This window comes from Megascapheus bottae, chromosome 10 (assembly GCF_031878675.1).
Source record: "Megascapheus bottae isolate mThoBot1 chromosome 10, mThoBot2.hap1, whole genome shotgun sequence".
NCBI classification, from domain to species: Eukaryota; Metazoa; Chordata; class Mammalia; order Rodentia; family Geomyidae; genus Megascapheus; species Megascapheus bottae.
The window spans coordinates 47,102,458-47,118,492 of NC_143518.1; the positions used below are offsets into that span (position 1 = coordinate 47,102,458).

Genomic DNA, 16,035 nt, shown 5'->3' on the forward strand with positions numbered 1-16,035 from the left:
GGGTCTCTTCCTTTCCTGCTCCACTACACCCTCCCATACATTTTTCAAATTTATTTTGCCCAGGCGGGGACTGGCGACAGTCAAAAGGGAGCAGTTGGCACTGAATGTCACCCTGAAGGTAAAATGAAAGACAAAAGATGAACGCATGCTTGCTTTGCTTTTCCAGCGACTGCTGCAGCAGCGGTGGGGTAGCAGCAGGATTTAAAGGGGGGAAAAATCACACACACACACACACACACACACACACACACACACACACACACACACACACACCACCACCACTCACATATTATATACACACCCAGAGGCGTCAATTATGCAAATGCAATAATGCGATCCAATCATGACTGTGCCTGGAATTTATTTTTCTTTCAAAAAAAGAAAACAACTATAGAGCGAGAGAGATTTATTTATTTTTAACAAAAAAAAAAAGGAGAGAGAGAAAGAGGGAGAGAGGGAGAGAGAGAGCGAGAGAGAGCGAGAGAGCGAGCCAGAGAGGAACGCATGCAAACAGAAACGTGCACATACCACGTAACCACCCGAGGAGAGCCTGGCAGCCTCTCTCTTCTTCTGCCAAGTTATCATTGAGAAAACAGACAGGCATCATGACGTCCCGGGTCACAGGGAGTGCGGACCGACGCTACCAAGAGAAAAGGGAGGCGCCTCTGCGCTCCGGCTAGCCGCGGGCGCCCCTCTGCCCCTCGCAGCCCGGCTTGGTGAGTGCACAGCCGCTCGGGACGCGGACCCCAGGGGCCAGGCCGGCCCCGAACCTACGGGGGCACAGCAGGGGGCCGTGTCCTTGGCCGAGGAGGGCCGGACAGCACCCCCCTCGCCAGCTAAGGTCGCGGGAGCCCAGTGAAAGGAGGCGTGTGTGAGATTGCAATGTTCCTGCATGAGGAGAGGGGAGGGGTGGGGGGTGGGGGTTGTAGACTTTCATAGCCAAAGAAACCGGCCTGGGCTTCTTGAAAAATCTCTCCCTTCGCCTCCCACCCTCCCTCCGTCCCCCCCCCCCGCCCCCACCACCACCACGACTCACCTGGTTAACCTGCTGCAGTTCTGACCTGGCCAAGGTAACTGCTCCGAATCCTTATCATCAACATCTGGAGACAGACAGACATTTGCGTCTGGGGCATTCTTTTCTTTGCAGTCCTGGTGAAATCTCTTATTGCTCACTTTCCCCCTCCATCGTCTCTTCCCCCTCCTTCCCCTGCCTCCCCTCCTTCCTTTTCTCCCTTCACTTGCTTACAGGCTGTTTGGAAAAGAAAAAGAAGAAAAAAAAAAAAGAAAAGAAAAGAAAAAAAAGCAACCCCTCTCTCGATAACACAATCATAAGTACAGCCAACCGCTGGTAGACTTGGCTGACCATGACCACAAACAAAACCAAAACTAAAAACAAACCAAAAAACCTGTCAGGTGTATGTGCTAGAGACACTGAGAAATCCTCATCGCAGTTAGATTTGTTCTTTTTCTTCTTTTTTTTTTTTCCAACACCCTTCCCATCCCCCTTTTCTGGTTTAGAGACTCCCTTGTTTAGTACAGTACTGAAGAGTGAAGCAGAGTTAGGAACAGCTGGCTGGCTGAACTCAGAGGACCCTAGGCCCTGATGCTAGTGGGAGAGGGGTTGGTGCCAGGACAGTCCTGGGTCTCTGTCCTCAGTTTCCTGTCCTGTCCTCTGCCTTTTCCCTCCATCTCCCCAATCCTTTCACCTTCTCCAGAGACTCTTTGAAGTTGCTGAGAGGTCATTGGACCATCTTTCAGTATTTTTAAACCACCTACCAGGTCTGTCCCCTCAAGTCTGTCTGCAGAAAGAGTTACCAGCTCTTCATCCCTTCATCTTCTAACACCTCCTCTCTCCCCAACTTCCTTCTCCCATTGGTAATGGGAAATCAGAGAGAAAGACACAAGAGGGCAAATTTCTCCTCCTCCCTGCCTCTGCCCTTCTTGGAGACTTTTCCCTAGCTGCAGCCATCCCCTCCTCCCCAGTCCTAATGAAAATTCTGGAAGAGTTCAGAAAGGCCCAGAGAACTCACCTGTCCCCTAACCTCACCTTGATGCTGTGGAACAATTATGTATGTGTTTGTTTATTTATTGTACGTGTTTGGGTTATGTTGTGAATCGCCACATGGGTCTGGCTAATCCAAGGAAAGTAGGTTTGCTGTGTTCCTGTTTTAAAGTTAGAACCAGAAGCTGGTGCAGTAAGATTCGTACATGAGAAAGCAAATGATTTGGGCTAAGGAAAGCCAGAGGTCAAGGTTGAAAAGAGCACTCTCGTCATACTCTCCCCCCCTCACCCCCTCCAACAAAAAAGAATGAAAATATATTGTCAGCATATAGATTAAGAGAAGCGAGTTAGGTTTATGTATTGATTTCCCATTACTTTCAAGACTTTCATTCTTAATACTTCAAGTTAAAGTTAAGCAAACTGGAGGATGTTGTGCAATGTGTTTCAGGGCAGCTGAATGACTTGGTCTAGTTTCAGAGAGAGACTTCTTTGTTTTTTTTTCACACTGCCCCCAAACCATTAAATAGAGGAGTGTTTTTTAAATGTCCCAATTCAGAAGCAGCAAGTGAGAGAAAGAGTCAGAAATGTCTCAGAAAGAAGGGAAGGAAATGGATTGGGGAATGTCCTGGGTCGTCCTTGTCATCGTCGTCTTCCTCCTCCTCCTTCTCCTCCTCCTCCTCCTCTTCCTCTTTTCCTCTGTTGTCCAGTAGTTTCAATGTTATCATAATGAGTTAACCAACCTGAGAAACAATTCTGTCCTTATGGGAAAGAGGGAAATTTGAACAATTCTCAAATGTGATCTGAGGGATGGATGGTTGACAGAAAGCCCAGTGAAAACAGATGGAAAATAAAGGGATCTTGATGAGCTTACTTTTCCTTCAAATATGAGAAGAACCAACTACCTAGAGACAGACATAGATAATCTTTCAACTACCTATGTCTGTTAGGCATAGGCTTTATGTTATGTTTCTTAAAGCAGTGCTCATTAACTCTTTAAACTTATGTCATAGAGAATTAAATGTATGTGTGTTGAGAATGGTATCATATTGCACATCAACCTGTTCATTGGTTAGGGAATGAAAATGTGTAAAAAGATACTTTTTTCTTTAACAAATCAAAATCATATTTTAATTTTTATACATGCTATATACAGAAAGGAAAAGTGCTAGTCTTCTTTTTTCCCCCCTTTTTCCTTTTTCTTAAGAGGAATTAGTTGGGGGAGTTTCTGATGGGGGTGCTTTTAACAAGACAGAACAGGTCAATGGATTGGATTTACATATATGTGCCACTCAGTTTATTCTGTACCCCCCAATTAAAGGATTACCAAAGAGTACCGTGTTTCCATTTTCAACAAAGCAACACCATTTATTACAACAGTACTGCAAATATTCATATTTCATTTTAAGTTCTGAATTTGAATCCACATAGTAATGGCAGTTGGGTAAGGTAAGGTATAAGTAACCATTCGGGCAACTATAGGACTCCACAGACAGGCTGTTAAGAAAAATAGCAGGCACTGTTCTCTGTAACCTTGTTTACAGGGACATTTCAGTTGCAGCAGGATTTTTAGCAAAAGCCCGTCAGAAGAAATGGATTTATTTTTGAAATTGACCCTAAGTAGCATTTTTTCCTGCTTTACAGACAGGTTATACACCTTAGCTAAACACTCAAGGCAAAAGTTTCTTTTTTTGACATCCCATGGCTTTGGCTAATATAGATAACTCCATGGATAAATGTGTCATAGAAAAGGGGATTATTTATGAAGTTCTGTTGTTTATGCATGTGTTGAACAAGTAGTTTTAGTTTCTGTCTTCCTTTTTTTAAAAGGACTATTTGATTTTTCAGTGGGAAGAGAATCATTTTCGAGGGGTTTATAATATTTTTTGTAGATGGATTTATGGCATCAACCAGCAATTAAAACTAGATGCATCTAAGTAAAAGGACATTATGATATAATACAGAAATGTTGCCATTTGTTTCAGAATTGTTGCAAAACCTGTTTATAGAAAGATTTTTGAGGGAAATGCCAAAAGCCACATTAATGAAGAAAAACACTGTTGAGATATCTTTGAATAATACATAGGAGATGTAATGGTCAACCACAGGATAAAATTTTTACACAGTATTTTTATGGCTCTAAATCGGCTGCATTGTAAACTAAGCTTACTACTCTATTAAGTCATTATACTTTTCAATTATTTAACACTTCTGGCCAAGCTATCTTCTGTGGTCTTTTTCTATAAACATCAGAAATGATATGTACAATCGTAATTGCTTATTGTTAGTGTGAGGACTTTGCTACCGGATTATTTTTAACTTCTGGGGACAAATGTTATGAAGGTGCAGAAAGGAAAAAGAATGGCATGGAAATAATTTGAGCTCTGTGAACTAGGGATGGCTATTGAAATATACCTAGCACAATCTGAGTGATTCTTGCTAAGAAACCTTGACAGTATCTGCCTTCCAGGTACTGTGCATTTGAAAATACTATCTCTATTTAAATGTAGATCTTCAGTTCTCTCCAGGGAATGGTTGGTGAATACTTCTGAGCCACTGGTACAGAAATTAAAAAAAAACTGAAAATGTCTCTATGAACAATAGAATCTGTCATTTTGAAATAATGATTACCAAGTATCATAATGTTGTGATATTATATTCATGTGAAATATCTTCTTAAAGTCAAAATAATGTACAAAATAATGCTCTTTTGTGCAAAGACATTTTTCTCTTCTTATTTTGTTGCCAACTGGTTAGGGCTGGGAAATAATATGACCTTTCTGCTTTTTATTATTATCTTTAAGTAGTTGTACAAAGGAGTTGACATTCGAAAAAAACAGTTTATGAATATAATATATCTTGATCAATGTCATCCCTTCCAACTTTCTCACCTATCCTTCCTTTACCCATCCTTTCCCTTAGACTTCTAAATTTCCTCAGCTATAGATTGAATTCTTAGGCGCATTATCCCTTTTCTCCTCTTAATTTGCCTATTCTTTTCCCTTTGACTCCACCTTACCCCTTCTAAGTACCTACTTCGTGGTGTATGCTTTTGCTGAACATTTGTAAAGAAATGGGGAAACTTAGAGAAAATGATGTTAAGTATCTCAGGCCTAGAGAGACAAAGAATCTATGTTTCCCTATATATGTGGAAGCCACATTTAGCTTGCAAACTCTTAGGTAAATATGTTGGGTAGTATGCAATTGTATACAAATGTATTAATTGAAATAAGGTAGATTCAAGGGAGATCTCAAATAATATAATTCCTTAGAAAGCCAAAATCCATTTGACTTTTCATTGACATCTAGGAGAGCATGTGGGCAAGTGAGACTTCAGAATCACAGCAAAGGTCGGGATAAAGTTCCATGTGCTCTGTTGTTGGCAAGTTGGGATAGGAGGCTATAGGACTCTTCAAGGATCTTTGTTAAGAAAAGTCTGAGATTACTTTGAGCTTAGTTTGTAGTGGTCCTTGGTACGGACTCAATGATAGATCCGAGTAAGGAGAGCCAAATCTTGAAGTGGTGGGCAGGGGAAGGCTTCTTTTTAGAGATTAAGGATTTCATAGTCTTTGTAATACACACTCCTTATAATCTAGTCTCTTAGGTTTGAGAAATTGGAAAAGTCCTTGCAAATCTTTAAGTACAAAGAATGTCATTCTGATACAAATACCTGTGATAATGAAACCATTCCCATGTCTTTGTCACTTAGACAAGGAGATTTCTCTTAGATATTATCTAAGACATTAGATAACCATTAATTTATTCAATCTTGATTATTTCCAGTTATGAAAGGCGACCTGTTTCTTAGCTTTTCTCTTCCACAGTATTGGGTATAAATCCCACCAATCAGTCTCCCTTAGACATGCACACCATCTACAGATATTTAATATTTTTTCTAACATGATACTTGATAATGACTGTAATATTATGGAAGCACTATTGGTTGCTTTCAATTAAGTCTGTATCTCTATTACTATTATGATGAATTTTTTGTTCATTTAGACAAGATAATAATTGTAGTCTCCACTAGAGAGAGTTGAATGTATTTGGAGTCCCTGTGATAAAATGCAGAGCATTGAAGATTCAGAGTTATTTCCTCATGGACACTAACAACTTTTTCAAATGGCATATCTGCTAAAGTAAATAACCTGGATTGTCCTCTAAAAATGAAGCTAATAATGAATGTATTTACTTTTCTTTTTGTATGAAGCAGTTTAGCTTGCCAACTTGAAAAATATATATGTCCTACAGTGATTTTTGAGTGTCTAAAGGATTCAGATTGAGAATGCCAACATGATATGAAGCATAAAAAAATCTATTCTGGTATGGGATAAAGAGCATTTCAAATTATCTGTTACCAGAGTGAGCCATTTAAATGTGGCCTCACTTTAAGATATATTAGATTAATAAGGCTGATTTTATGACTAATATAATTTATGTTCACATGTACCTATTATTTTATTAGCACAATTATAGATGGTGAAGCAAATTTCCATATATGTTAAATACTAACAGGAAGAATAACTAACATTTGTATAGTGAGTTACAGTTTATAATCATACATCATGTATAAACTGTTCTTGGAAAGAATATTTATTACACTTTCTTAAGAAAGCAATCAGTTTTTACAATGTAAACATTATATGAGAAGAGATTCATTTCCCTTCTTTCTTTCTTTTCCTCTTACACTTTTCTTTTTCTTTGTCTTTATTTTCTTCTTTCTTCCTTTAATAGAAAAAATAAGCTAATGACCTTTGTTGGGAGGTACAGAATGTATGTATAACTGCTCAATCGTATACTTCAGTGGAAAGAGATAAAACAAGCAATCCCACATGATTTTGGGAATATATCTTCCGCTTCCCAGTGTTCTTGAGGGAAATGTAAGGTTGCAGAAATCATTTCATGCCCTGTATGATTTCAAACATAAATCAGGAAAATTGTTAGCAAGTTATAGCTCTTCTTAGAGACTGTAGCTATTGTGCTAGAGTAAACACAGGCTATATATTTTTCCAAGTTATTATGTGTGGAGAGAAATCTAAAGTTGTCTATTTAGATGAGCAGTTTCATTCAGTTATTAGAATTTTGTTTTCTAGGTAGTATGAACATTTATTTTCTAAAGGGTGCAAAAATCATACCAGTTGACCCTTTGGGCCAATCACCATCAGAGTTACAAATCTGCTCTTTATATTGAATGTGTATATACGACTGGATGTTGGTCTTTGGCTAAAGGTCAGTCACAGTGCACTTAGGTAGTCCTGGAAGTACAACGTGGGTAGCTCCATAAGAGAACTGTAGTGAACTCTTGGTGCTTCCTTTCTAAAATTCTGGGCATGCCTCGATAGTCTCTTGCTTATTTTGCCCCATGTGATTCTGAATGAAATGATGGGTTGATACTGAGTCAACCAATTAATAAACTCTGTGTATTTATTTCAGTTCTATATACTAATTACTTACATCAGTATGGCCTTCTGCCTTGAAGGGAGATAGTAGCATAGGGGGAGAAGTAAACAAGCTCAAATTGAGTTATTTGATGGAAAAGCTACATGCTGTTCAGACAGTTAAGTTTGCATTCAGATTTTCCTTTGCAGATCAATTATCAGATATTCAAAACACACACTTTTACTACAGAAAACAATCTTAAATGCTGATTACTTTCCTGAGCTACATCATAAAAGCCTGTTGTTACTTACTGGAGTGAAATATTGTATTATCAGTGATGAACGAAATGTAAAGAACAGTTCTATTATGATACAAGTGATAGGCATAGCATAAATGCAGTAAAATGGAACAATAGTTCATCACCAACCTAGAGCAGGAGGACTGATGTTGGAGAAAACGAACACATAACTAGAGGTTGCAAAGATGAGTGCAAACAATTGTACTTTCAAGGTTTTTGTTTGTTTGTTTTGAAATTCAGGATGTTAGCCAGGTGCCTGTGGCTCATGATTATAATCCTAACTGCTTAGAAGGCTGAGATCTGAGGATCATGATTCAGGGCTAACCTCGACAGAAAAGTCCATGAGATTTTTTTTTATCTCCAATGAGCTAGCATGAACCCAGAAACTGGAGGTGAGGTTCAAATGGTAGAGCACCTGTTTTCAGTGAAAAAGCTAAGAGCTCAAGGTCGGAATTTAAGCCCCAGTACTGTTACAAACACACCACACTATAAAAATAGATTGTTTTTCTTTCCCATGAACTGATGAAGCAATAGCACCATGGTTCCTTACTACAGTAATGTGGTAAGATTTGGTGTTTGCCCCCCAAATTCATTGAAAGTGATAAAGAAGAAAAACGAAGATGGGAAATTGATTCTATGAAGTCAGTGACTGAGAAGTGAAAGAAAATGTGGAAGGCAGTTAGAGGTAGGAGTGTGTGTGTGTGTGTGTGTGTGTGTGTGTGTGTGTGTGTGTGTGTGTGTATCTGAGCAGGGGAGAGAGGGGGTGTTAATTTGACTGAGCTATGGGATGCAAAGCAAAAATCAGAAAAACTCAGAGGAAAAATAGATGTATAAATTCTCCCTGAAGGGAACGTAGACTATGTTATGTGGAAAAGTTTAGAAGTAGGTTTCCAGTTCTCATTCCAATCTCCCTGCTGAGCCATTTACTGCCCGTGTGATTTGGGGAAATTATTTAATTCTCTGAACTTTTCATATCTGTAAACATGTGAAGAAGGAAGTCATGAGCTCTCAAGATGGTTGTGAGAGGGGAGACTGATCCTTGGATATGAAAATACTGATAAACTATGAAGTTATTTAGTTCAATCAGTGGTAAGCAGACTAATGAATCAGTCAGATCTCTGTTCCTACCATGTCTGGTCAGTTTCAGGACAGTTTATTTCACTCTTGAATAGACTTTGGTTGGCCTATATTTTTTTGCTCATGGTTGAAACAAGCACTGTAGTAGGCACATCATACATTATTTAGAGAAAAAATGGGAAGAGGAAACATTGTACAAGAGGGTAGCTGAAGTAGAAGATATTTCTTCATAGGCTTGGTGTGTTTGTATGTGTGTGTCTGTGATATATATATATGTATATATATGATATTTGTAAATATCATATGTGTATATGTATCTATGCATATATGAGATCCAGGAATGAAATCTATTTAGAATCTGTGTAGTCTGCTCTAATTCCCAGGATAATGATCAACAAAACTTTATACTTACATTCCGTTAAGCCTAGAATGTAAATGAAGCGATTACTTGGGCCCAAGATTGAATTTAAATACCAATATGTAATCATTTTTACTCCTTCTCCCAAATCACCAGGTCTCAATGTACAGAGTACATCTAGACAAATATATAAAATCATAATTGGAAGGTTTAGTCATGAAGAACTGTTGAGAACTTGGGCACACATGATTGTTTTGACATGGTTGAGGACAGAAAGGCCACAAATAACCATCAAATCTTCCCTTATGGATGGTCCTGTCTTCCTCTGAGGGTGATAACAGGTAGTATGGTTGATTCAGATTGTTTCTTTTTTTTTTTTTTGCCAGTCCTGGTCTTGAGCTCAGGGCCTGAGCACTGTCCTTAGACTTTCTCAAGGCTAGAGCTCTACCACTTGAACCTCAGCACCACTTCCAGCTTTTTTCTATGTATGTGGTACTGAGGAATTGAAACCGGGTCTTTGTGCATGATAGGCAAGCACTCTACCAGTAGGCCGAACTCCCGGCCTGAGTTTCTTTTTAATATAGGAAAATGTACTTAATTTCTAATCCATGTAACTTCGTAGTAGATCTGCTAGTGAATACAAAGTGATTTCAAAATTCTATGCAACCTTACCTTTAAGTACATACATGCACATGAAATTTATGGGATGACAATTCAGAGTACTGAGCATATAAAGTTTTTGCTTAGGTTTGGTGAGCTGTTTTCTTAAAAATGACATATGTATAGAATTATGCAAACTAAATTTTGTGTAGCTAATCCTATAGATACTTTAAACAGGGCTTGTAAGAATCAGAGAACTTGGTTTGATATTCACCATCATTGTTCCTGAGCAACAGTGTGGCTGAAATGTGCTGTGAAGATTTTGCAGTTTACCAGGTGCCCAACCAGCTCCTGGATTGCTCTTAGATGAGGAAGAGAGCAAGGCCCTGAGTCTCTGACACAATTCACCGTGGCCTAAGAAAAATGGACAAGAATGAATAAAAATCCCATCCAAGGGACCATCATTTAGACTTGTCTTAGAGGCAGAGAAGGAGGGAAGAACAGTCAAACAATAGCTTGTATTAACTTCATTACCATAGTTAGCATATCCATCCTCAGACTCTTATCTCTCATCTTTCCTTCCCATTTCACTCCTGGAAATAGCAGGGTGTTGCAGTATTCTTTTTTTTTTTTTCCATCTTAAGGATGATACACAGAAAGCGATTTTCCTGCTGGCCAGAATTTCCATGCTCTTCACTGTGTGTCTCCTGACTCTAGGTATCCTGTCAGCTCACTAAGTGATTGAGTTTCTTGGAGTAAAATCTAGTCAGCCCTGACCAATGGTCATTATCAAACTCCATCCCTGAACTGGAAGGCCTACTGCAGATTTGGGGACAACATGACCCCGTAGTATCTGAAGTTGCCCTTGCTTTATTTCTAAGGAGCATCAGAGGAACCAGCATAGGAAGATTTCTGAGAGAAGCAGGGAGGTACACTTCCCCTACATAGAGTCATTGCTCACCTTTGGCTAACACATAGTAGAGCAGGGAAGGAAAGACAATCTACCTTTAAGAGAGGCAAATCCAGGGAATGGCTTCTGCTTTTGCCCAAGTGTAGCTGCTGACCGCGTTTGGTTTCCCTGGGGGCACTGCGCTACCATCCTGCTATGAAGGCTGGTTGATGAGGAGACAGACTTTCCATACTTCTTTCTGACCTGTGGTAAGTCTGCTGTGCTGAATTGTGTGAAGTTGTCAAAGGTTGCTCTGCTCTCCAGTACTTGGCACCAGCCCCGCTGAAATGTGATGCCATTGGTTTTCAGTAAAGATTCCTTTCTGCAGGGCTGCAAACACAGATCAGCTGCTACCGTGTCTATACAACCAGGGAGCAAATCAACCAGCACATTTCAAGCAACCTTTTTAACCCTGAGACTTTCCAAGATCTTCTCTTCACACAGGAAGTTTCTCTCTTCTCTGTTGTCAGATTTAGCACTGAGCTCTTGTCATCAGATCTGAGCTAGGCTCCCTGCTGCACAGTATAGAGAGGCTTCCTTAAGACATTTGTCCTTGAAACTGCACCAAACTCTTGGAAGAACCCAGAACGTGTAAGTATGTGTGATTTGGAGGCAGCAAATAGTAGAGGGCAAACCTGCAATGAAGCAGTAGACAATATCCGATTAGCAGTGCAGGAGAGATTTTTTTCCTGATGTTATGTTACATTCATTTTCAATTCGTTCTGAGGAAACAAATCAATTCTAGCTTCTGATACAGTGACTTTGCAGTAGACGGGGTTGTAATATGTGAGCTTTAACTATTTGTTGTTCTCAGTGAGCATTTAAATGTGACTTGTGGGACAATGGTGGTGGACTTTCAACTGTAAAACTTCTACGATTTTATTAAAAATGATCATTGTTGGTCATGTCCATCTTGAGAAACAAGTTAGATTGGTTTTTTTTTGGTGAGGGGATTGGAATTTTCTTTCTAAAATTAACTCTCTCTAAATTCACGGACAATAGAATGAGTTTGTTACTGCGCTTGCTCTGCATATTTAGTTTGCAGTTTTAATTTACTCATGAAGAACATTCCTCTGAGATTTTGTCTTAATTGAATCCTACTTGGTTCTGTGTGTGCGTGTGTGTGTGTGTGTGTGTGTGTGTGTGTGTGTGTGTGATGTTTTACTGTTGTGTGTGTATCCGTTTAAGTTACTTTGCTGGGGACTGCGGTCTGGTTGAACCTGTGTTTAGAATTTTAAGCCCAGTTAGGTGAAATCAGTGCTCTGAGAATTTTTTTTTGGGGGGGGGTAAGATTTTGTTTGTTAACGGTGGTTGTATTACCTCTGAAAGCCTTTGAAAGACACAATATGAACGGCTCTCATTTGTAGACCCCAGACTAAAACAATCTGAGGCTCTAAGTTGAATGTCCACTTCTGTAACTCCAACCAGTAAAAGCCTGTGCCCCCTTCCTATCAATTTTTAATATGCAACAATACTTATGTTTATAAGATTAATTTCTCTCAGATTAGTCTGATTGATAGCTGGATTGTGGTTTCTTAAGAGCTTGCTCCCTGAAACCCACAGCAGACCTGCATTCCATTTAACTAGTGAATGTAAAAACGGGTAACCATGGATTCAGCCACTAACTGCCAGTGAAATGACTTGTTGTAAACAATACAAATGAGCCAGGAGAGCAGAGGCAACCAGACATGAAATGATTTTAATAGAAATTACGGTAAAAGGTCATGTGATTTGGTATCCGCTTCTGTTCAGTTTTAAAGGGAAAGTCTTTCTTTTCTCCCTCCCTCCTCCTTTACCCCCCCCCCTTACCTATTTCCAACTAACCCAAGTAGATATCACACCAAACTTGACAGGCAGGTTCCATGCTGTGTTTGTGTGAAGGATGGCCTATGTCATTCTGAGCAAAGTGTGGCCGACTTGTGGATTTTCACTGACTGGTAAGTACCTTTATTTTAGAAATTAAAAAAAAAGAAATGTGAGTAGTGCAGTGCTTTTTTGTTTATTTATTATTATTTTTTTAATGGAAGTCATGTTAACTGCATACCAGGAGTTCTCAAGCCTAAACATAAGAGAATCATTTTCTTTTCAATGGTCTAGTGGTCCTTTTAACTCCCTTCCCGGGTTTCGAGATTCATTTATAACCTTGGTCTTTCTGAATACAGTTATTTGCTTTAGGAACAACTTCTGCAATATGGTAATGAGCACACACAGATACAGTGGGAAGTGCTGTGTCTCATGGCAGGCTGTTCTGACCTTTTCTGGGGGTCTCCCAAGGACTGGATCTTAGAGTCATATTTTTATTACTCTGGTAGGACACACAGGTTTCTATATGTGAGAATGCTTGTAGTCAGACATTTGTTTTCAACCATGAAAAATGAACAAAGTGCTAATGTTAGGTGCTGTCCTCATGGTTTGTTTGATGAATCATTATCAGCTGTGCTACAAAATAAGATGTTGGGAGGTTGGGATAAGAGGTCGGGGAGCCACTTAGAAGCACAAGTTATAACTTTGCTAAATTTGGAGAATGGGCCTGGTTGGACAAGATGCAGGAATGAGGAGGCTCTGTCATGGCGTCCAATTAAGCACCGACATTATAAACAAAGGCCTCTGTCTAAGTGTGTTGTATCTTCAGGTGAAGCAGACCTGAGCTGGGGTTTGGGCTGGCATATTTTTTTAGGTATAAATCATCATATTATTAAGGAATAAAGATAGATACCATTACTAAGATAGAACCAATCAGCATATGCAAGAATCACGAGAGTTATAATTTAGAGCTCTCCAACTCCTCCCTATGTATGTATACTTTCTATAGCAAATTCTTGCTTAGATCCATAAATGACAAGGGCTCACATCATCTCTTTTTCTCCATTTTATTACATATATTAATTGCATACTTTAATATTTCCATACTTGAAAATAACATCCTTTATGCAATTCACCCTTTTTTTCACTCTTATCTTCTTTCTCACTGTTAACAATGTCAATGGGACTCTTTATTTTCATACATGTGTATGAACAACTTTGTTCATATTTACTTACCCCTTTCTCCTTCAACCTAGTATCTGTATTTAAAATTAGAGTGAAACATTCTTCAGAGTGTCATGGTTAAGTCATTGGTTTTATGTATGTATCATGTACTAATATTTCCTATGCTTGCAAAAAAACAAAAGATGGAACTTTTGTAGTGAATGTTGGAAGAAGGACAGGTTCAAATGCATGTTGGAAACACCAAGCCAAACTGAGGTTTGTGGTAACTTATGATTAGAAATAAGGTTTCTCCTTTTCTTTCATCTGAGTTCCCAAGTGGAAGGGCAGTGCTATAAGTGTCTGCCACAGGGTAGTTAGAAAGAGACTATAGGGGCTGGGAGTTTGGCCTGGTGGTAGAGTGCTTGTCTAGCATGAAGTCCTGGGTTTGATTCCTTGGTACCACATACATAGGAAAAAGCCAGAAGTGGTGCTGAGGCTCAAGTGGTAGAGCTCTAGCCTCGAGAAAACCCAAGGACAGTGCTCAGGCTCTGAGCTCAAGCCCAGGACAGGCAAAATCAATCAATCAATAAATAAAATAAAAAAGATATAAAGAAAAGAGGAAGAGACTATAGAACCAGTCATTACAGGTGCCCTCCTTTCACTCTTGACCAAACAATTGAATTCATCTTTCTGACCTTTCCAGTCCACATCTATAGAGGTCAATGGGTGATTCAACGGTTTAATTTTTGATACCTTATAGAGTATTTAGCAACAACTCATACACAGTAAGAGCTCAGTAATCTGCCCCTAGTTTCACTGGATTGTTTTTTGTTTGTTTTGGGCTTGAACTCAGAGATTTGTGTTGTCACTCAGGTTTATTGCATATGGCCAGTGTATAATCACTTGAACCAGCATTCCAACTTCCAACTTTTTGTGGTTAACTGGAGGCTCATGGTTTATCCATAGGGGCTGGGTCCAGATCTCCATCCTCAGATATTAAACTCCCGATCATTGTTATTTTTTGATAGAAAAAAAACTATATAGTTAATCAGAACTCTGTTCTGTATGCTGGGCAGAGAAAGACACTTCTAACACCACAGTTTGGTCCCTTCCTAGTGACAGTAGTACTGTTGCAGCAATGTGTCATCATTTGGGGAGATGGTGTTTCAGTTTTTTATAGCATAACATAATAACATAATAGCATTTTATATAAAATTTTATCAAAAGTTGAAAGCAATATCATACATAAATTTTCATTTTCTTGTAATTTATTTAGGGAAAACAATTTTTTAAAAGACTTTCTGATGGTGGGTCTTAAGGCTCCATGTCTAATTTATGCATGTGCCTATTGCTAGAGTTTTAGGCAGAAGGGCATTTACACAATATAAGCCTAGAAGCTTAAATGGTTTGCCTCAATATCTCAAAAGTGCTGTGTGTGTGTGTGCACACATGTGTGCACGCCCAACCTCTCAGTTGCTAGCAACTTCCCCCTCCCCCTCTCCCCCCTCTGCACTGGTTATTTTATTTATCTAGTTATTTTTGGGAGGCTCATGCAGCTTGAACTCTGGCCTGGGCCCTGTCCCTGAGTTCTTCAACTCAAGGCTACTGCCCTGCCCCTGAGCCACAGCCCCAATTCCGGGTTTCTAGAGATTAATTGGAGATAACAGTCTCTCGGCTGGCTTTGTATTGCCCAGGCTGGCTTTGAACCTTGATCCTCAGATCTCAGCCTCCTGAGTAGCTAGGATTTACAGGTATGAGCCACCATGCCCAGTGTTGCTGGTCATTTTTTTTTTTTTTTGAGATAGGTTCTTCTTTCTTACCAAAGCCATGCCTGGGAGCAATTTACCTATGCTATACTTCCCACCATCATGTGTCACTGTCCCCAGCTCTAGGTTGAGAAGGAATCATGTGAATCTTTTGGCCCCGGTTGGCCTTAATCAAGTTCTTCCCATTCTTAACTTACTAAGTAATAAGATTACAGGCATGCCTATGCCCCCCTCCACCAGCTTCAAGGCTAATCTTACATTAATGAGCATAATATGTGACTAGTAAACAAAGGCATAGAGATTATTTGCCAACAAAAGATACACTGCAGCAGGTTGGGAGACTGAGAGCTGAGGATCATGATTCAAAGCCAGCCTAGGCACTAAAGAACATCAGACTCTTATCTCCAATTAACCACTAGAAAATAGGAAGTGGGGCTGTGGCTCCAGGGGTAGGGTGGTAGCCTTGAGCTGAAGAGCTCAGGAACAGGACCCATGCCCAGAGTTCAAGCCCCATGACCAACAACAACAGAAAAAAAAAAGAAAAGGTACATTGCTTGGGAAGACTGTGCACAAAAATATAAAAGCTTAATTTCTTCCATCATCTCTCCGCCAATCCTTTTACTTTTTATTTCTTCTGTTCAT

The 16,035-nt window shown here is 39.5% G+C and overlaps 1 protein-coding gene across 1 annotated transcript in view; it reads left to right on the plus strand.

Moving 5' to 3' along the window:
* The first annotated feature begins 282 nt into the window (after positions 1–282).
* Esrrg (estrogen related receptor gamma) overlaps positions 283–16,035 on the plus strand; it is a 542,282-nt gene continuing 526,529 nt past the window's right edge. Inside the window, exon 1 of the mRNA XM_090341192.1 lies at positions 283–716. The gene's annotated coding sequence lies outside the window, so the exon portion shown is untranslated. The remainder of the gene's footprint in view (positions 717–16,035) is intronic.